Below are 23,893 nucleotides of genomic sequence, written 5' to 3'. Positions count from 1 at the left end.
CAGTACATCAGTTATGATTCTGCAACTGGAGCTGAGGAAATGCATGATAAGCCCAGAGAATCTTGTAGTAAAAGAAAATTAGAATGTGCTGAAGAGAGGGAGAAGAGGTGACAGTCCTGTAACAGAGGCACAGAAGTGAAACATTAAAAGTTCCCAATGATCAAAGTTGGAACCACTTCTGTAATTACAATAAATGACGATCATATTGAATTATAAATCCAAAGAGACAATATATATTCATATATCCATTCTGATATAAATAATTGAATAAATAAGGAAAAGGAACAATCTCTTTAGAGAAGAATTCCAATTAGTAAATAAAGAAGGTATAAGGGAAATAGAAAATCACCATTAGAACACTACACTAATAACTGTTGCAGGCAAAATCCAATGATGAATACTAAAATTACTGAGCAAACCCTTTAAAAAAATAGGGTATTTGCAAAGATTTGACATATTTCCCAAAAGCGTTTATTAGTTATTGTGGTGGTTTTACCATGTGTCCACAATTTATTTGATACCCTTCCTCTAGATGATAAAGCTTAATTCCCTTCCCCTTGAATGTGGACTGGATTGAGTGTATTGTGTGAAAATAAGGGCATTATAGTAGCTTTACAGTAGAGAAATTTGTCATACGCCATCTCAACAGGTATGTTAGATTTCTAGGGCTATGGTAAAAAATGCCACAAACTGAGTGGCTAAAACAACATTAACGTGTTCTTTCATAGTTTTATAAGTGAGGAATCAGAAAAAATAAGGTATAGACAGAGACATGGCTCCACTGAGGTCTCCAGGAAAAATTCTTCCTTGCCTCTTCTATGGTTGTCAGCAATACTGGACATTCCTCAATTTATAAATACATCATGCCCATCTCTGCCTCTGTCTTCCCATGGCCTTCTACCCAATGTGTCTGAGACTACATCCAAGTTTTCCTCTTCCCTTTTTTTTTTCAAGTTTTCCTCTTCTTAAAAGGACGACAGTCATATTGGATTTAGAGCCCACAATCATATAAGATTTAGGGCCCTTTGATATAGTAGCAGAAGGTTGTGAGTAAAAGAATCAGATGTCTTCAAGGAGCGGGTTGAAGCCATGAGAATACATCTGCCATGTTTTCATCAGTGGACAACTAAAAAGGGAACAGGTTTGGGAGGTGTATCAGTAGGGATTCATTATTTTCCACACTCTAATCATTTAAATGGAGATATCATTTATACATTAATTATTATAAAGCAATGACAAACATCAAAAGTTGTTTTATTAACATTTTACAACAAAATAATATGGAAGGAATGTTATGTGTGTAAGTAGTATTTTATTGGTTCCGTATAGTATTGTTCACCACATGAGACAGTAAAGTATTAACATTTTATGGTTTATAATAAATAATTATCTTGTTGATGGCAGGTTCATTTCATCATCCATAGCAGTGATGAAGGAATACGTAAGAGGAAATTCGTATGGAAGTGGGGAATATAGGAAATAATTATACAATCTTCATGATTATTTTTTACTGTTATTCAAACCTATCCTTATAACGATAGTCAAAAATATTACAATTCCTTTCTTTTCTCTATTTTCTTTTAAGACTTAAACTACATTTTAAAAACTCAAAATATTTTCGGCTGGGTGCAGTGGCTCAAGCCTGTAACCCCAGCACTTTGGGGGGCCGAGGCGGGCAGATTGCATGAACTCTGGAGTTCAAGACCGGCCGGGGCACTATGGCAAAACCCCATCTTTACAAAAAATTCAAAAACTAGCCAGGCCTGGTGGCACACATCTGTAGTCGCAGCTACTTGGAAGGCTGAAGTGGGAGGATGGCTTGAGCCTGTGAGGTGGAGGTAACAGTGAGCCAAGATCACACCTATGCACTCCATCCTGGGTGACAGAGCCAGACTCTGTCTCAACAAAACAAAATAAAATAAAATTAGACCAAGTAACTCCAAAATATTTTAGTTGTGTCCATACGTCTTGACCCAACATTATAGAAAGACCTAAGTTTTCATGAATAACTTATTTTCCCTTCTACTCAAACTTCAGACTAAGTTGCTTGGGAAATTACTTCCTGTAGGTTTGAAAATGGTGGCAAATGTGAACAATTGATTCAGTAAGTACTGCAGTGATTGTCTAATGTATATCAAAATTATTTTATTGAATCCAAATGCATCCAGAATGTTAACAGTTTTACAAGAAGAGAGACTTCAAAAATAGTTTTGATAGTTCCACCCAATCATGGCCTAAAAACTGTTCTGAAGAAATTTCCAGCAAAGGTGTTCAATTTCACAGTTATATATCCCTTTCTATAAACAAAGGAGTGAGTCTGTAATACAGACAAAAGGGAAACATGTAACATAAGTTGAGCAACATATGAAAAAGGAAACTGCCCTTTAGAGATAATGGATCTATTCTCTACTCCATGCATGAATGCAACTCTCATTAACACTAATGGAAGTTACACATGAGCATCAAGAAAATATACCTAGTATAACGAAGTTCCAAAGTGGGTAATAGCATCTAATCTATTCCTGGCATAGTCTTGTCTTTATGTAGCCAAACAAAAGTATTCCTGAAATCTGAGGCTAGAGATATGCATTTGAGTAAAGAATTTTAAAGTAATAGAAAATACTAAGAATATAGCAGTCCTTTGGGTACTATACTCCGTACCTGGGTGACAGAATCGTTCATATCCCAAACCTCAGCATCAGGGAGTATACCCAGGTAACAAACCTGTACATGTACCCCCTAAATCTAAAATAAAAATTGAAAAAGAAAAATAACCAACTTCTTGTGATAATTTTGATATGACTTTCTCCTGATGTTGCAGAGTTTTAAGGGACTGGTTTCAAAGCAATGAAGGCACTTAATCAATTTAATAGAATAACCTATAATACAGTACCACAATGCTTAACACAAAGTGAGTGCTCAGAAAAACTTACTTGTTTTCCCTGTCTCATTTAGATTTTCTGCATATCAAATTATCTTAATATTAGCTATTAATAAGTGGCTTTTATCTCTAACAATTTTTTAAATCTGGAATTCAAAGGATTCAAAGGCCCCTGATTATAGATTATCTGCTGATATTTTTGATAGCATAGGGTAGCTGGTTGCAGCTTTTTAGTTTTTGTTTTGTTTTGTTTTGTTTTTGAGACAAGGTCTTACTCTGAAGTATGGTGGCATGATCAAGGCTTATTGCAGAGCTCCAACTTCCTGGGCCCAAGTGATCCCTCTGCCTCAGCCTTCTGCCATCCCCAGCTAAGTTTTTTCTTTTTGTAGAAAGGGGATCTCACTAAGTTGCCCAGGCAGATTTTAAACTCTCTAACTCAAGTGATCTTTCCACCTGGGCTTCCCAAACTGCTGAGATTACAGGTCTAAACTGCCATGACCCACACTTAGAGGTTTTTGATTATAGAAGTTGTTTTAAACTCAGAAGGTAATAACATTCAAGCAAATAGTTTATTATTATTATTAAGCAAATTTAAATATAGGCTGGGCACAATGGCTTATAACTGTTATACCAACACTCTGGGAGGCTGAGGTAGAAGGATCATTTTAGCCCAGGAGTTTGAGACCAGCTTGGGCAACATAGTGAGACACTGTCTCTACAAAAAAATATGGGCCAAGGTGGGTGGATCACGAGGTCAAGAGATCGAGACCATCCTGGTCAACATGGTGAAACCCTGTCTCTACTAAAAATACAAAAATTAGCTGGGCATGGTGGCGCGTGCCTGTAGTCCCAGCTACTTGGGAGGCTGAGGCAGGAGAATTGCTTGAACTCAGGAGGCGAAGGTTGCGGTGAGCCGAGATTGCGCCATTGCACTCCAGCCTGGGTAACAAGAGCGAAACTGCGTCAAAAAAAAAAAAAAAATATATATATGTATATATATATGGCTAGGTGTGGTTGTGGCATGTGCTGGTAGTCCCAGCTACTCTGAAGGCTGGGGTGAGGATCACTTGAGCCGAGGAGTTTGAGTCTACAGTGAGCCAAGGTCATACCACTGCACTCCAGCCTGGGTGACAGAGGGAGACCCCAGCTCTTAAAAAAGATAGATGATTAATAGATAGATAGATAGATACCCAATATATTGAAAATAGTCATTAGATATTAATATAATATTTTAATAAACATGAAAATATACATTAAAAACTAGGGCAGTTTTGTTAATCCTTCAGCTAAATATCTTCAATGATTTCTCTCAGAGATGTAATGTCAGTGTTCAGCACAAGCTCTTCCGTTCAAAAGTGTTCCAGAGCAGTCTCTCTACACAACTGGTCTGTGTTCAACAATATGACAGAGAATAATTAATTGTTTGAAATAAGCTGCTTCACAGATGATGGTCTTGATTTTTGTTTCTGTAATTAATTACTCAGTTTATCTAAATGAGGAGTTCTTATCCATATTAGGTATTGATATTTTAGGAGTTTTCTGTGCTTTTTCTGCAATTTTCTTTTTCTACTGGAATTAAGTCCCAGAAGCTTCCCAGTCACACTTCTTGCTTTTTGTTCAATAATGGGAATTGCTCCTGGTCAGCATGTAGATCTCTTTCTCTCTCTCAATCAATCTCAATAGTGTGTGCTCACTCCCTCCCTCCTTCCCCCTCCCTACCCGCTCCTCATTTTACTTTTTGCTTTCTGCTCTGTCAACTCTAAATATGGGATAAGCATTTCTCCTTCCCTCTTCCATCTAACAGGGTGAAACAAGTTAATTCTATTGAAGTTATCAGGAAGAGTACGTAAGATAGAAACCAAACTATCTACTGACATAAATGTCTTCATATTTTCCATGATAATCACATATATAAATATATTACTAAAATGTCGGGAGAGATTAATCTGTAATTGGAGAGAGGAGAAAAAATAGAGATCCTTTCAGAGTCTGGAAGCAGCATTAATTAAACAAGTAGTGGAAGGAGGTGGAAAGAATAGAACTAATAAGATTGAAATTTTCCTATACGCCTGACATTTTAAGTATGAGCTATTACTGCCATACATTATCATTCAAAGAGCCTGAAGCCTGAGAGATGTAGTAAATTTTCTGAAGTTACACATCTTGTAAATAGTATTTGCACACATATTGTTTCCAAAGCTCCTGAAATTTCCACAGCTAGACAAAACTGCTCACTAATAAAATATCATTTAATCAACACTTCCTGTTCTCCAACTAGATCATTAAAGCCATCAGATTAGCAAGTTTTGGCCTCTGTGCTCAGCAAAACTTCCAAAGATACACAGCACAAACCACAGCATCCATGCACTATAAAATAACATCTCATTTTCAGAAATGTGACCAAATTATTTAATATTGCTTATGGTACATATTTTGTTCTTAATCTCGAATATAAGATCTCATTCAAAAGAACATCATTTGAACCCCAATTTCGTAATGACCTGTGACCACTCAGCTCCAAATGCCTTACCACATAAACCATTACCTGTATTGGTTTGGCATATTACACTTAAAATAACTCACTTTAAGTGTTCTAAAACAATACACTATAAATTAACTCTCATTCTATTTATCACTTTTTCTTCATTTACATCTGTTAATCTTGCTTTTCAAATGAGGCAACATGGAATAATAGAAAAAGTATAGGGAAACTGGGTTCAAACTTTCCAAAATATTTATTATAATGTTTATAATCTTTATGAAAGGTTAAATAATGTTTTTGCTTCAGTCTTTACAGCTGCACCATTGAGGCTTAATATTTCTCTCATTGATCTGTTTTTGAAAAGGCACTGTACCTGTTACATAGTGTGCACAAAATAAATTATCATACTCTATTATCATCACCATCAACAGTATTCAGGTCAATACAATGAGGTTGGAAAGAACTACTTCATAACCTAGCATTTATATGCACGATTTACTGAAATTTGCTTTTTAGGTTGGGAACAATACCTGCTAATTGATGGGCATTAAGTTAATTAAGATACACAAAGCACTAATTGCAGAGAACAAAAGATTCCCTAACAAAAATGCCTTACAAAGGACAGAAAGATTGTGATACTATCTATCATAATGTATGAGTTTTATCAGAAAAACACTACACTTTTTCCTGTAAAATCAAAATTTGTAGAGCCAAGTGATAAATTTGTACACTTGGAAGCTTAGCATAGAACCTAGTAACTTTCTCCTTGTCTCTTTGTTCTTCCTTGCTTTCTTCTTTGTCCCTTTCCAAAATCTTAAAATTCATTCAGTATTTCAAGGAAATAAAATAATTTACTTATCTTTCACCTACCATTTTATTTTTTTCTGCTTTCATTTCTTTCTCCAAACTCTGTTTTTCAGATCCATTTCTTCCAAGAAAGTCTCAAAAACTCATTTACCCTAGAATATAAAAATACAAAGACCAGCTCAAAGTTATATTATTGGTGGAAAGAATAAAGATGTTATTTTACATTTAGCTTAGAGCAAAATGCTATATAATCTCAGGCATGAAATTTCAGAAAAGAGGTCTCCTATGACTCGGTCAGATATTTGGCAGCTGGTGACCCTCTGTACATTCTACAAAGTCCCTAAATATTGATTCAACACCCAGAGAAGAAAAAATATATATAACCATCAGAAGCAAAACAGATGTGCCAAATGCACAGGAAATCAGCTGTACAACCTGTAGAGCAGGCATTACGAGTTTATCCTAAACATCTTGTTAAGATATAACATTGGATGATAATAATACATACACATACCCTGAATGCTATCTTGTAGAAAAATCTACCACAAATCTATCTACATTATTATGCCACCTCCACATTTTTTGTTGTTCACATTATTCCTATGTTTCCTAAAAATATGAAGAACACTATCTATATCTGCTTAGGATTGTTAAAGGTGAATACTTAGCCTTCCATCTTGGTCCACATTTACCAATGCATTACACCTTGTATGCCCTTTATCAAACAATATTCCAGTCAACATCTCAGTCAGATGCCCTCCAGTCTTTGATTAGCACAACAGTATTCCAAGTATGCCTTACTTAATTGCCTTCTGGTCTATTCTGAACTCCCCTTTTACTCTGCTGTATTTCTTTTCTGGTCTTAATAGCTAAAGTTTAAATTTGATGGATTAAAGCAATGATTTTTATTAGAAACACATACTGGAAAAAAATAAATTTAAAAAAGAATAAACTTTGGCTCTATAAATTGGAATACCAAACCTTAAAACACGAAAGAATGGAGTTACATTAAAATAAGTGTAATTTAAAAGTCAAATTTAAATATGTGCAGAAAGCATGTAAAATTGTGTGTATTTTAGCCTTCAGGAACAGACAATATTATTTGCCACAAAATTCTTAAGTTCCCTTAATGAAATAATACAATGTTTAAAATATGGGGGAAACCACTGTAAAAACTGAGTCGTGTTACTATGGCAACAGAAAACCATTCAACTAGTCTTAGGCACTAAGAAAAGTGAAAATGAGTTCTTGCTCCATGAGAAATAACAGTACAGATGATATGCAATATACCTGTTACACTTTTGACTTAATAAATATTTCAGTAATGTTTAAAAACACAGTTCTTATACAAACATTATGAGTCTTCAGAAACGAATTAAAAGAACATAGCTCTATAATGACACTAAAACTCTGAAGACAGTATATGACCTTTCTTGGGATAAAGACTGTGTATCAGAAATTGATTTTATGTTTTGCTTCATTCAACATATATTTATTAGTTTCTAGGGTGTACTAGCACTATAATAGGTACTGTGGATAAAATAAAACACAAAGCAACGCAATATCTATTATTTTGGAAAGAAAGTGTAAAATAAGGCACTAATCCTAAGTATAATTATGCATAACCATTGGAACTTTCCATATATTATTCCTGCTATCAGTGGCAATGGGTGGGGCAGGACATAGGAAAAAAATTCCTGACATAAGGTTAATTCTACAAATTTTTTTTTTTTTTAAAAAGGTCAGAGGGTGTGAGTTGGGTAATATGGCTCCAAACATACAGGATCTTATGAAACAGTTGACTTTGGCCTTTCACTGTAAGGCAATATAAAACTATTGAAGTGTTAATCAGGGAAATAAAAATGGTCACATTTTCATTTCAAAGAAAGTTAAATTTCAGACTACGTTGTTCAGCTTTTTTGTGGAAACAAACTCCAAAAGCTTATAAAACAACAAAAGAAATTATATTTCAATGGTTTCTTGTACAGTTGCAGATCAATTCTGGCTGCCAGGCTGCACTTCTGCTGCCCAAGACTTTCATTTTTAGATCAGGCTGAAAGAGCAGCTTACACTTGGGACATGTTCTTTTCGTGGTATATCAAAAAGACCAAGAGCACCAAAAAAACCCACAATGGTCTTAAAGCTACTGGCAAAACGTAAAATTAGATCTCTTTTGCTCAAATTCCATTGGTTCCCACAAGTCATATGATGAAAACTAAACAAGTATCAGAAAGGGTACACAACCATGCAAGAAATATTGCAATGCACATGGCAAAGTGATGGAGGCGGGTGTTGAATTCATAGTTCATTATCAAAGAGGGAAAAAATAACTAGGAAATATAAAACAATCTGCCACAGAGAATTTTCCAACTTACCCACATTTAATTACATTTTGTGACCCTAGAAAGTAAAGTATAACATTATATGACAAGGACACATCATTTTTAAAATCACCTTGCTTGTTACTCAGATATTAGGAGACAGGTGGTAGACACCATGAATGAAAGATCAAGGCTGATTACCTCAAGCAATGATAACTTAAAGGCATATCACAATTTCATAAAATACATACTCAAGGATACAAAAGGAAAACAAAATTAGAAATTATCACAGCTAATAGATTTCAAAGCTGGTGTTTGTGTCTCATATGTATTATTTTGTTTCACCAACACCAGATAATTGAATTTGAAAGATTTCATGATCAGAATATTGACTTATCTCCAGTTGTTTGTGTCCATCCACCTCACAAATATACACTGCACTATGTCATGTAAATAAGCATTAAAACTTAGCCACCACTTCCTTTTGAAATAATTCTAGTTAATTCATGAACCTAGTGAGAATAATGGCTTGGCACTTAAATATGAGTTATATTGATTGCTCAACTTCATCAGAATCAGGTATCCAAAAGTTGTGTGCTAAGGTAATAACTTCTTCATTCATAGTTTTTAATGATAAGGGGATTTCTAAACCCATAAAAAAGTACTCCTCAACACTGAAAAATTTGCCTATTAATTGACCACCCAGGCATTCTACTAGTCTGCCTAGAAACTTGCACACCTCCTGCTTGAGTGTCCCCAAACGTAGAAATTTTAACGTTCCTTAAGAATTATCTTATTTATACTAATAAATACTAATTTTCATAAGTGTTCTTCCATGAACGTTTTTTATGAGCAAGTTTGCCCTTTTAAAAATGATCCATTTGGAGATGATTAGCTTCTTGTTGTGTAACAAACTATTACCAGTTTAGCAACTTACAGTGAGATGAATTTACTAGCTTATCCTTTCCTTGGATCAGGAATACAAACACAGATTAGCTGGGTCCTCTGAGAGTTGCTAACAGGCCAAAATCAAGGTGGCAGCTAGGACATCAATCTCATTTTAGGTTCAGGCTCTTCCATACTTACTGGAGTCGGCAGAAATCTGTACCTTGAGGCTGTAGAGACTAAAAGTCTTCAACTTCTTGCTGATTGTAGGTCAGGGACTGCTCCCAACTTGTACAGGCCACCCTCAGAAACTTGTCAATGCCTATGCCTTGGGCAGTCCAGGACATGGTAATTTGCTTCTTCTAGGACAGCAGGAGAAGCTCCCGTTTAATTAATTCAATGTCTGATTAGAGACCTTAATTGTATCTGCAGAATCCCTTTTGTCATATAAGATAACATAATCACAAGAATAATCCCATCGTATTCACAGGTTCCACCCACTCAAAGGAAGGGGATAGAATCCTTGGGGTCATCTTAAAAGCCTACCCACCATACATGACTACACTTTATGTTTTAAAAAGTTAGCTGTGCTAACTCAACAATGTAAGAACTGTAGAAATGCAAATTCAACTCTACACAATTAATCATAAGTACAGTTTGATATACCTGGAAGTTCCTTCAAGAAAAGGAAAGAATGTTTTATAATATATATCATGTTAAATAACCTTCTATAATTAAACATTCATTTAATATAAACATATATTTAAACTTTAAGTGACTTTACTATAAACAGTGAGTGAACCAGAGAGTTCTAAATGGGAACTGAGATGGTTTCTGTAATTGTCAAACTCCCAGGAATTCCTTTAATTCAATTCTTTTTTTTACTTATTAGGAAAGAACATTCCCTTTTTCCTTGGGATGATCCTGCATGAACACCAACCTGGTTAAACTCTACTAGCAACCTCAAAAGACATGGAATGACTAAAAACCATCATTCTAGGATATTCTGCATTCCTGAAATTGGTGGGCTAGATTTGTGGTAAACAATCAAACAAATCAATATGAGAGACAGAGAAAATATTGGATGGCAATCCTAATTTTACTCCAATTTATGTAAATCTTGAAGTTTGTTTTAGCCTGAATAAATGCTCAGAAAATTCCAATTCTGTTGTTTTAAATTCTCAGGGCAGCCTTTATTATTCAAAAGAAATGTATATATATATGAACCAAATTGTTTTTCATCATGAGTTTGTAACAACCTGGATATCTTCAGATGAAAATTAGTACATGTTAAATGACAAAGGAAATTATTAGCTTTCAACATAAGTAGAAAAGTTCTAAGGCTAATGAGGGATAAAAACAGACATGATCAGAGTTGCCATTTATTACTGAAATCATATAATTTCAGCATGATATAAGATACAGTATAATTATTTAATTGTTTATCAAAACAATTCAAGAAAGAGATAGGTTTTTAGATACATTCTGCAGGCAGGCACAAAGAAGTGACTGCTTATCCAATCCAATTAGAACTCAAAACTGCATATTGAAATTCATAGTTAATTTGAGTGGAAGAACATTTACCAAATTATTGTTCTGTAATTTTTTCTGTGTGTTTGTAAGCTTTGTTCCCTTTTATTTATACTTTTCTGCTCTGAATTATGTGATCCAGATTTGAAACTTAAAGGAAATAAGCTATAAATTATTATTTTATCAAGCTGAATAAGATGAACTTGGATACCCAAGTTAAGAGAAATTAACTGAAACATAAATTTAAAAATATAAGAATGTTTCACTCTCTATACTTGCAAAAATCTGAAAAATGGAAGGCAAAACACAATGAAATCTCACTATAATACTTTAATACAAAGAATTCAGCAGAAAGAAAGCTTATCTTTCATTTTACCAGAGAAGTTTCAATAGTAAATATAATAAAAGAATCCCAGCTCTAAAGTGATCTCTTGCTTTGATCTTTGGAGGGCTGTATTACAGAAAGATTTCACAGTATCCCTTTAGTCATCAATAAAATGAACAGATGTATTAGTTAGAGTTCTCCAGAGAGAGAGAACCAATAAAACATAGATAGATAAATATGTAGAAAGACAAATGAGAGGGGATTTATTAGCAGAATTGACTCATTCAGTTATGGAGGTTGAGAACTTCCCTTACAGGCCATATAAAAGCTGGAAACGCTGAGTTGCTGGTAGCATGGCTCAGCCCAAGACTGAAGCTTCAAAACCAGGGAAGCCAATGGTGTAATTCCCAGTCCATGATTAAAGGCTGGAGAATAAATGGGTGGGTGTGGGAGGTTGCAGGTATGTCCTAGAATCCAGAGGCTAGATAGCATGGAGTTCTAATGTCCAAGGGCAAGAAAATAACAGTGTTCTAGCTCCAGGAAGGAGGGGGTGGAAGGATCAAGGTGGTGGGGTGGGGGGAGGCAGGATCATTTTTCCTCAGCCTCTCTTTTTTTCTATCTGGGACCCCAGCCAGTTGAGTGGTGCCCACCCACATTAGGGGCAGACCTTCACCACAGAGTCCACCAACTCACAGGCCTTTGGAAACACCCCTAAAGACATACCCAGGAGTTATACTTTACGAGTTCTCCAGGCATTACTTTCTCCAGTCAAGTTGACACCAAAAATTAACTAACACAACAGATATTTAAAGATCCAAAATTTTTTTCATAATTCTGGAAATATATTTATCAGCTATTCCTATAACTCATTTAAACATCATTCTACCATATAAGAACAAAACGAAAGTTAAGATTTAGTACTAAGAAAATAAAATCATTTTTCAACTTTTTTTATACCTTATAAATTTACTTCAGTAAATTTAACCTTTTCTGGAAATCAGTTCAAAGAATTGTAGCATTTGTAGAGATTCGCGTAACCACCACAGCAATCAGGCTCCGGAATAGTTCTATTACCCCCAAAAACTCTTCCTGGGGCTACACTTTATAGTCACAGCAGGCCCAATACCTAGTAAGTGCCAATTCTCTTTAATATGCCTTTGTCTTTTCCAGAATGTCATATAAGTGAAATTATAAAGTTATTATTTAATCTTTTAATGTTGAATGTTCTATTTAAGTACAAACAAGTCTCTCTCTCTCTCTCTCTCTCTCTCTCTCTCTCTCTCTCTCTCTCTCTTTCTTAATATAATCATGCAGAGCTCATTAGAGTAACTGTGGAAATATAGCTTTGACATCTGCCCATGCGTTTGGAACAAAAGACACAACTAGTTCTATAATATGAGGTCAGAATGAAAGGCTGGCAGTGGTGCCTCTGTCAGCGGACTAGGACAGGAAAGTGGAAAGCTGTCCCTAAATATACCTCTCAGAAGTACTTTTCTTTTTCACTTTCAGATATGTTCTACAACTTAGGGTTTATTTTAAGCTGGCTATACTCATTTCCCCCTTCAGAATATGGGGCTACACTGCATTCGCCAGATAGGTCAATTAATTTGTGAAAGAGCTCTGACAGCTTTGAAAAAAAGCTCTTTTCCATTTATTAAGGCATCAGAGAGCTGCCATATATTACTTATGAATCAATTTTTTTACTTCAAATGCTTGGACAACAAAAAGGCATATTTACTGTGTTTTAAAAAATATAGATGAATTTTTATAATAATAAAAATTAAACTTTCCCCTTGACCTTTTATTTGCAAACTTATTTCCTCTAGTCCAGTTTTTGGAGGAAAGAAAATCAGAATAAAAAAGTCTTTCAAATGGTTTTTGATTCATCTTTATAAATAGATATAAGATTAAGAATATAATAATTCGAAATAAAAAACAACTCCATAAATGTTAGCTTATGATGGGAAATGCATAATTTTATATCAATTAAAAAATTGTCTTATTAGATAGGCCCTTCAAATAACAAACTGATAGAGTAGACCACACTAAATAAAATTATGGCAACTTACTGAGGCTGTCACATCCATAAAGTGACAAAGTCTCATGTTCTCATTTAGATTTTTGGTATTTTATTGATTGACAGATGCTAATATGGTTTGGCACTGTGTCCCCACCCAAATCTCATTGAATTGTGATTCTGAGTGTTGGAGATGGGGCCTGGTGGTAGATGACTGGATCATGGGGTGGTTTCTAAGGATTTAGCACTATCACCCTAGTGCTGTCTCCTGATAGAGTACTCACCAGGTATCTGGTCGTTTGAAAGTGTGTAGCACTTCCCCCTTCTCTCTTTCTTCTTTTTGTTCCCTCTTGTCAGATGCACTGGCTTCCCCTTCACCTTCCACCATGATTGTAAGTTTACTGACACCTGTTCAGCCATGCTTCTCCTACATCTTGCAGAACTGTGAGTCAATTAAACTTCCTTTCTTTATAAATTACCCAGTCTTCGGTAGTTCTTTAGAGCAGTGTGAGAACAGACTAATACAGATGCTTTGAATTGTCATTTTGAAGCTCTAACCATATGAAAGATTTAGGAAATTACCAAATGGTTGATAGAAAGAAGGATCCTTATTTATCACAGATTAATTTTAAAAAATCAAAGCATTGGAGAAGAGGAATAAATACTCATTTCAAAGTATGTTTCCTACTCTTGGTCAGTTTATCTTTCTTAATATAATAATCTCAAACTTTGTAATTCATTATTTCAACATCATGGTATTTGTGACTTGAGAATATACTAATTTTGCACTGATTTTATTAACAATATAAGTTGCTGTTATAAAAAATATAATAAATCTTTGTCTTGAAATACTGTGTTTTGATCACTGTAGATTAGCTGTCTTACAAAATTACACAGGCTAAAATCTGGCCCACAATCTGCACAGTATTGGGAAACAGTTATTTCCAAATAAATCTCAAAATAATATTTTTATTCAGTTCTTGTGCATCGCATATACTGCTGGTTTATTTCTCCACCATGAACCAGTCAGACAATTCATGCATTTTTCTATGTGGGATATTTCATTTCATAAACTACTTTTCCTGGCTTTCTTGGTTCTTAGCTTGAAGATGGCCAGAAGTCACTGGCCATGATTAACAGCAATAAACATTTATTAAGCTTCAACAATGGGTCAGATGCTATACTAGTGACACTTTTAAAAGAAGAGAGTCACCCAAAACACACACCCAGTTAGATTCCCCACTTCTCATCTCTAAGAGGACTGTATCTATTCAACCACTTGCAGCATCTGTTCACATGAAAGAGAATCTATACCTATTCAGTTGATAACTATCGTGTTCTTGAAAAGATGACATAGAAGAGTCAGCTTTGTATCTAGGGATCAACTGAGGATTAGTAATCTGGGTGGGCAATTCAAAAGAGGTTGAAGTAAGGGCTCTGGCTAGGAGCTTATAGGTCAGGAAGGTAATATTAGAGAGGGAAGGGAGTATAACAAAGTATGACTTGATTTGATCTGGGGAAGAGGAAGGAAAGACCAATCCTATGCAAAAGTATGAAAATAATGTATCCTTAGTGTCTGCCACTCTACTTTGCATTTTCTTTGGCTCCATGGAAGCAGTAATTTCATTTCATTTACCTCATGTAACTAGTGCTTCTCTAATCACCCACTAAGGAAATTTGTTCTTGAACAGGATATAGCTATATTTAATGTAATGTGTAATGTACAGCTCTTCAGATGTCACCCTATTTTCTCGGTGCTTGAGAAGAGTCAGCTAAAAGGTAAGAATGGAGGTACTGGGTAAATAGCACCCACTGATCTGCCACCACGAGGTCTGCCTTTGCTCTTCTCTTATAGAAACGAAAGTGCTTAACTTCACTCTGCATGTCCCATTCTCCTTTTGGGGCAATTGGAATCATGAGAAGATGAAATAAGCAAGAGCCAACTGCTCAAAGAAAAAATAGGAGGAAACTAAATTTTACATGTTTGATTTTATTTTCTTCTCTGGTTATTTCAATTTTATCCCTGACTTTTCAGGGTGCAGGGGGCTCTCTTAGGCTGATTTTGCAACTGGTCACCGTAAGCTCTTAAAAGCAAACCACAAATGAAGCTACCAATGATTCAGGACCTGCATCTCTCCCCAAGCCCACACTCCAACCTGCTAAAACTCATTATATGCTCCTGGTTCTGAATTCTTAATTCCACATGTTAACTTCATACCTTCCTTCAAACTTCACCCACATTGCTCTCTGTGTTGGTAATAGACTCTTAACATTTCAGATACTGGTGATTCTCCACTGTTTTTGGTCTTAACTGTTGATAGCAGTTCCTCTGCTTGGAACATTGTCCTACTCCCATCTTTTTTTCTTTTTTTCAAGACTGAGTCTTGCTCTGTTGCCTCTGCTGGAGTGTGGACCACAGACATACTCCACCACATCTGGCTAATTTTTGTATTTTTAGTAGAGACGGCGTTTCATCATGTTGCTCAGGCTTGTCTCAAACTCCTGAGTGCACAGGTGATCCCCCACCAAGCCTCCCAAAGTGCTGCAATTACAGGTGTGAGCCACCACACCCTGCCATTCCCCCTATCTTTTAAAGTCTCATTTATCCTTCAAGACCTAGTTCAAATACAACTTTTTCATTGACACCTGTTATAATCCACAGGTCAGAATAAATTTTTCCCTTTGTGCTAATGTAGGCATTCAGTTTACACTTTTCATCACTTCTCATGGTATCAGTCTTAAGAGTTAGTTATATATATATATATATATGTGTCCATCAGTGGTTTAAAGAACACACACACAACAAGCCTTTTGATTATTTTTTTTATCATCTGATTGTGGTGATGCCCACAAGTAGCTGGCTTTGTAGCACTCTCCATAATTTCTTCACTGCTCTCCATTCTAACCCTGTCAATTTATAATCTAAATAAAAAGCACAACTGTTATGCAAAAACTGCCAAAACTAGTCTTCTAATCTACTTTCCCACCAGATTGCAACCAATAAGCATAACTCATATGAATATTTTGGAGTCACTTCTAACCTTAGTGCTTTCATCATAATAAATATTAAAGATTTAAATTATATTTTATTGAAGCAAAAAGCTATTCAATTTCTCTTTAAACCTTCCCTTTGGCCCATAACTAATCATCCCACTAGTTAGATGACAAGTTGTTAAAAAGTATGGCTTTTCAGTAACAAAAGTTAATGCAAGATAGTAGATTGAGATTATGTGTAAATATAGAATTTGATTTAATTTGGGTATATTAATGTAAAACATAGTTCATTTATATGCATATCTAAATAATTGCAGAAAATTTAATTATTACTCATGAATAAACAGAATATAGATCATCTATAAAGGAATTACAAAGGTCATGTTTTTAAAAATAGCACATTCATAATCAAGATAATTGGCTCTGTGGCAAGACTCATTGCTGTCTTTCTACAGAACTACTACTATAGGATCATAATCAAATTTATCAGCTGATTTCCAGCTGCAGAGTTTATGTTTCTTATAAATATATGAGAAGGAAAAGGAGCATAACCTAATTTTCAAGCCCCAGGTTGAGACCATAGTGCTGGCTAGAAAATGATAAACTAACGTTTTAGGTGCGTTCATTTATTCTTAGAAATAATAGATACAACGCTGATAATTATGTTTTCTGATACATTTCAGCCATCAACCAAAGCACCAAAAGGTAGACATAATGTTACAGAAAAATTGTTCCTGCCTACCAACAGATAATGTATATAGTTGTCTAAAATAATCTCACTAGACCAGTATATATTATAAAGTTACAGATTCTTATTCAGTATAAAGCCAAAAAATGTCATATCAGAATTTTAAATTTAATGATTTAATCATCTATTTTTGCTGGTACTGTCATATATACTTTTTCTAAAAGCTGAAATGTATCTTATCACAGTGAAAGACAAAATTTTCCAGTAAATGTCCACATGGGGGATTATATTATTTTTTAAATTTTAATTGTAGTCTAGAATTGAAGGCTGTTACATTATTTGTTCACTTTTTAAACTTCATGCTTTTAAAAATGAAACAATAATAATGTTTGATGTTTAAGCATGTAGACGCAAGACACAGCATTTAAGAACATCAATGTCTGTGCCTACTATGCCTTACTAGCTGAATATTCTACTGTTGTTCAATAACAGGATGATTTGGTTATGTTGACTTCCTCAGATTCCTGAATATTCCAATAACAATGCTTTTCACTTACTGATATCACATATCAGTCACTGTACCAAACATCATACATACTTTAAGAAAATCTGCATCCTAGAATGGTTTAGACATGCAAACTTTTGGGTTCAAATACATATCAACCACTTAGTAGTTATATGACCTTGGCACACTACTCAGACATCCTTGTGCCTCTTTTTCCTTGCGTAGGACTTGGTGATAATAATAGTACTTAACACACGGAAGTACTATGAGCAGGAAATTAGTTAATATATGAATAATGTTAGGCAAACTACAAGTACTCCATAATTGTTAATTTTTTTTTCAGTCCTAGTTTTGTCACCAAATAATGTGAAACATAATAAGACAAGTCATTTACTCTCTCTGTCAAATGTTTACATCACCTTCCTTAACTAGGTACTAAGGTTGCTATAAATGCAAAGTTTAAAAATATTAGTAATTTACATATTAGTTTAGAAGGATCATTTTTGTGTAATTGATTAACCTCAACAGAAATGGAGCAAATGGAATTAAAGATGTGCTGAATGTAAGTATAATGGTAAACGGGAGAATGAATAAGGGAAAAAAAAGAAGGGGCAGGGTGAGGTGGCTCACACTGGAATCCCAGAACTTTGGGAGTCTGAGGCAGTAGGATCACCTGAGGTCAGGAGTTCCAGACCAGCCTGGCCAACATGGTGAAACCTCGTCTCTACTAAAATTACAAAAATTAGTCCGGCATGGTGGCACATGCCTGTAATCCCAGCTACTTGGGAGGCTGAGGCAGAAGAATCTCTTGAAACCAGGAGGTGGAAGTTGTAGTGAACCTAGATCATGCCACTGCACTCCACCCTGGGTGACAGACCAAGACACTGTCTCCAATAAATAAATAAATAAGATTTTAAAATTTTTAAAAAGAGAAGAAAATAAAATAAACCAAAATGCTGTCCATTCCTGAGTTGGGAATTCTATGCATGCTTAACAGAATATCTGACATGCACAGACCAAAACCAACAATGTTTATAAAGTACAGAAACCTGAAAACATAGAAAATATAACAGAGCAATTGATTTAGAAAATGCCACATGATAAATGCTCCACAAAGGTTAGTTATTCTAGATAAACACAGCTTTGGGACAAAATTTCAATGTCTATATGTTTATCTCCAGTTTACTAATTGGAATATAGAAGTTCTAAAAAGTAAATTGCTCAAGGTCCACAGCATAACTAGAACGATGTAAAAGCTAGAATTCAAACCCAAGTTCTCTGCTGATAGAGCCTGTGTTCTTTCTAAGAATATTAACTGCCTCTCAATTCCATGAAATTACATTATGTAATATGCCTCAGGCAATGGCAGAAACTTAGGCTGAAATAACCAACACTCCTTGCCAAACACTTCAGAAAGATTATGTTTCTTCTCCGTTAAAGAAGTGGAACATATGGTTCAGGTGGGCAGACAAATAAGTGGTAATGGTTTCATCAATATCGTAAAGGAAGAAGTTGAATAATTAATTGACACTAGAAAAACATTAACAATGCCGGAGTGAGAAGGACTGATACAATGATCTATATGTCTCTAAATACTCAGGTAGGTAAATGTTATTTTACATTGTGCTATGTCGTATATGCTGAACTGTATAGGGAATTTCAAGTATAGTTTTGCCATATACAATTTTAGTCTCTTATATTGGCTTCTTACAACCTCAAATTACACTTTGCAACCACTGATGATGGGCAAATTTAATTTATTCCCCTTACATGACACCCTGCTTCTTATATTTCCTATATAAGTGAAGGCAGACTAACTGTTATAGTCCACAAGTGTCAAAATATCAGTAGCTGACCACAGTAACCATTGATTCTCATTCAAAAATGCCTGAAATGGGTTTTTTAGTAGGTGGTTGACTCACCTTCAAGTTGTGACTCAGGGATCAGCTCCTCTTTCATATTGTGAGTGTTGTCTACCATCTTCATCTAAGATCTGTGGATCATCTGCAATAAGGGGGAAAGACAGGGAAAAATCACACATGAGAAATTTTATAGGTCTGGCCTAGAAATCTGCAGACCTGATAGCATTTCTACTATAGCTATAGTGTACATTATATGCATTACAATGTATATACAATATACATTCTTTTGGGTAGAACTCAGTCACATGATTGCACCTGTTTACACTGGAGGATGAGAAAGGTAGTCTGCCTCTGTGCACAGGAAGATTTGGTGATAAACCAGGCAGTCTAAGACATAGCCTCTCTACTGAAGATAATGTCACTTCTAGATTTCCACATATTCAAATGTCTTAAGGACCTCTCCAAATGCATCCTTCCCAAGAAGTGTTCTGGGATCCCTCAACACAGATGTGATTTCTGCCTCATGTGAAGTATTACGCAAGATTGTAGGGTTTACATTGTTCTTAAGGAACTTACCCTAAAGGCAAATTACAGAGCTTAAGGATGTGATTCAACGGCCAAAATTGTGAGTTCAAATGCCAATATATTTACTTACTAACTTCATGACCTCGCAAAGTTGCTTCAACGTTCTGTGACTTTGTTTCCTTGTCTATCAAACAATGCGTACCTCAATGTCTGCTTAAAAGTTTTGATTGGCATAACATATATAAAGCATGTAGAAGACTGCCTGGAACAGGTGAGTGCTCAAAAAGTGTTATCCATTATCTTAAACCTGCCATTTATTATCCATTTACTTTTCTCATTTCTTATATTAAGCCATAAACCTCCTCAGGGCCAAGATCATGCCTTACTCATTTTCCCATGTTATGTATTTCCTCTGTAGTACTTGAGGAATGTTAGGCAATCAAATAATTAGTGGGTTGAGACAAGTAATTTCTTTCTTAGTTCCTTGTAAAAATTTTAAGTGCCCTGTCTTATTTTATATAATGAAAAAAATCAGGACAAAATTCATAGTGATGTTTCATACTCAGTTGCAAAATATTAAAACGTATGTATTCATAATTTTCCCCATTACTTCACATAGTTTAGTACATAAACGTCCACCTAAATGTATAGGGTGGTATTTATGATTGAGTTTTACCCTGTGTGCCCTTTATATTAATGTAAACTCTTGAACAGTGACCAAAAATCATTACAGCTTGATGTCTGTTCAGTGGCTGGAATGAAATGAATTGGTCTCAGTCCAATTCCTAGTGGGCAAGTGTCTAAATCAAAAAACACCACCACAATTAGCATTACTTTACTTAATAGTTTTAACCACCGAGGTCAAGGATAAAATGAATAATAAAATTTGAACTAACCTTGCAACACAAGTTGTAACTTTTTCCAAAATGGGGCTTGGATTAAGTTAAAAAGAATGCCTGATAACTTACAGAATCAATTACAGAATAGAAGGAAGACAGGAACTCCAGTGACGATGTGATTTTATACATCCTAATAAAATTATAATCACATAATTTTACAAAACGGAATTTTCTATAATAGTCTTTACTTTTCACAAATAGCCTCAAAATGTTTTCTTCATGAAAAAATAAATTCCTACCAAATCTTAAAAGAATGTTTAACTTACTATCAATTTTTGCAAATAAAGTCGATAATTTAATTATAAGCATATTCATTTCATCCTCAAATCATATGTAGAAGACATATAGATAAATTTCTAAAAGCAAGAAGAAACACAAATATTCCCTAGGGTCTTTCACAGAAAGGCAGAAGAAACATCTTTGAATTCATAGAATTTCACTGAAGGACTTAATATTACGAAGCCAAAAAGTCTTTCTAGTAGCAGAAAGGTAAAAACTGAATATCATTATTTTCAGAAAATGATAGGATGCTCTATAGTTCATGTTTTAAAGAAGTCCTGACATTTCATTTTTACAAAACATAATTAAGATTTTTATAAATTGACCTGATTTACCCAGAGTTACACAAGGATCTCCATTCTTCATGTGGTGCTTACTCTCTGCACTTAAAAATCATGCATTAATACAAATTCTTGTTAATGAATATATGTATATTTAACATTGTTCAAAGCACTGAGAAAAATATCAGTGAGCAAAATAAGCAAAACTCTCTGCCCTCCTGAATTTACATTCTAGTGATGAAAGATAGGTAAAAATGAGAAGAATACAGGTCAGGGAGATCAGGGTAGGGGGTAGTATATTCACCTGCTAGGGATACCATGACAAGATATAACAGCCTGAGTGGCTTAAAGAAAAGAGATGTATTGTCTCAGCATTTTGGAGGTTACATGTCTACAATCAAGATGTTGGCAGGCTTGATTTCTTCTCATGGTTGTAAGGGAAGGATATGCTCCAGGCCTTACTCCCAGGTTTGTAGATGCCTGTCTGGCTGTCCTCCTCCTCCTCCTCCTCCTCCTCCTTTTCCTTTTTTTTTTTCTTTTTTTTTTTGAGACAGAGTCTTGCTCTGTCACCCAGGCTGGAGTGCAGTGGTGTGATCACAGTTCACTGCAACCTCCGCCTCCTGGGTTCAAGCAATTCTCCTGTCTCAGCCTCCCAAATAGAGTAGCTGGGGCTATAGCCACACAGCAACACACCCAGCTGTGTTTTGTATTTTTAGTAGAGATGGGGTTTTGCTATGTTGACCAAGCTGGTCTCGTACTCCTAACATGAGGTGATCCACCCGCTTTGTCCTCCCAAAGTGCTGGGATTACAGGCTTGAGCTACTGTGCCCAGCCAGATGGCTGTCTTCTTTCTGTATATTCATTATAGTCTTCCCTTTGTAGCATTCTGTGTTCAAATATCTTCTTACAAGGACACCAGTTATATTGGAATAGGATCCAACCTCAATGACCATATTTTAACTTAATTACTTCATTGAAGATCTCATTTCCAAGTACCGAACATTCTGGAGTACTGGGGATTATGATATCAACATAAAAACTGGGGTATGGGGGGACACAGTTCAGCCGATAACAGCAGAGGGAGTAAAATTAAAATTTTCAATGGAATGATCAAGTTGAATTTTTTTGAAATGGTAACATTTGGGCAAAGGCACAAAATAGATAATTTACAAAACAAAACAATTTAAGTTGCAATTTTGTTTATAATAGTTTAGAATAAAAACTAAATTTAAAATTAATAAAAATCAAGTAAACCTATAACATAAGAAGGAAGTGTTATCTCAGAGAACTCATGAAAAGACCTCAGGAAAGCACCGAGATCAGAAAGCCTGCAGAAACCTAGGCCGGACTGTCTCCCTGTTGATTTTCTCTGTTTCTCTCTCTACAACTGCTTTGTTCTCTTCCTGTAGACACACTCTCTGGGCTTGACAGTTTACATGGTTGATGATGGCTCTCCATGGTCCACAGTCTACAATATCCCATTTTCAGCAGGTTGCAGACATTTATTAACCATTCTTGAATGCTAATTCCAAATTCCAAGGGGAAAAAAGTCTGATTGGCCCAGTTAACTAATGGACAAAGACCTAGGATCATGCAGAACAAAGTTAGCTGGCCATGATCCTTCTCCAAGAAAGAATGCTAAGGGTGTGACTTACGGACTAAGCAAATGCCTCCAACAGTCTATAAAAGACAGTAAAGTTTTCCTCTTCAGATATTGAATATTGCTTTTTATAAAGCTGCAGTGTTTCAGCCCTTTCTATCTACATTTACTTCTCGTTTATTAAAATTTACCAATACTATATAAAATTACTTCAATTGGCTCATCCCTGATGGGGAAAAAGAGAAACCGCACTGGAACGAGAGTCATAAAAAAACCTATGATCTTGAGTGTGCTACTTTTTTTTTCATTTTTGAGACAAAATCTCACTCTGTCGCCAAGGCTAGAGTGCAGTGATGTGATTGATCTCGGCTCACTGCAACCTCCTCCTCTTGGGTTCAAGCGATTCTCCTGCCTCAGCCTCCTGAGTAGCTGGGACTATAGACGCCACCATGCCCAGCTAATCTTTGTACTTTTGGTGGAGACGATGGTTCTCCATGTTGGCCAGGCAGGTCTCGATCTGTTGACCTCGTGATTTGCCTCCCTTGGTCTCACAAAGTGCTGGGATATATGTCTCACCATGCGTTAAAACTCTTCTCTCACTATAGGGTAATTTTTGTTTACTTAAATTTCCAATTACTTATTCAAAATTTATTCCAAAATATGTATATTGATTTCTCATTGTGGTTTAGGGACTCTGATAAGGCAGACCCTCTAAAAGTGGGAGTGGGATGATCTTACTGTGCTTAGGATAATTACTATTTGTAACTTAAAATTCCTGTCTGCTTTATAATAGCCCATATTTATCTCATTAAAGTTTGCAGCAAGATCCTCCTATTAAAGTGAAGCAGAGAAAATGAGGGTAGAAACTGTAAGTTTCTAGAGGACAGGAGCTGAATCTTGTTACCTAAATATGAAGGATTTAACATACTTAAAAATAAATAGATAGTGGTGTTCTGTAGACTATATTCACCATTTTGACATCTCACATGCATAAACAAACTTTAAGGAGAAA

The 23,893-nt window shown here is 35.3% G+C and overlaps 1 long non-coding RNA gene across 1 annotated transcript in view; it reads right to left on the bottom strand.

Moving 5' to 3' along the window:
- Window positions 1-448: 448 nt before the first annotated feature.
- Window positions 449-23,893, bottom strand: part of LOC118152088 (uncharacterized) — a 66,661-nt gene continuing 43,216 nt past the window's right edge. Inside the window, exons 2-4 of the long non-coding RNA XR_004740437.3 lie at window positions 19,358-19,439; window positions 6,234-6,322; window positions 449-1,126 (exon numbers count right to left, since the gene is read on the bottom strand). This is a non-coding gene — a long non-coding RNA (uncharacterized LOC118152088). The remainder of the gene's footprint in view (window positions 1,127-6,233; window positions 6,323-19,357; window positions 19,440-23,893) is intronic.

This window comes from Callithrix jacchus, chromosome 3, assembly GCF_049354715.1.
Source record: "Callithrix jacchus isolate 240 chromosome 3, calJac240_pri, whole genome shotgun sequence".
NCBI classification, from domain to species: domain Eukaryota; kingdom Metazoa; phylum Chordata; class Mammalia; order Primates; family Cebidae; genus Callithrix; species Callithrix jacchus.
This window is presented reverse-complemented; position numbering and strand designations above follow the sequence as displayed.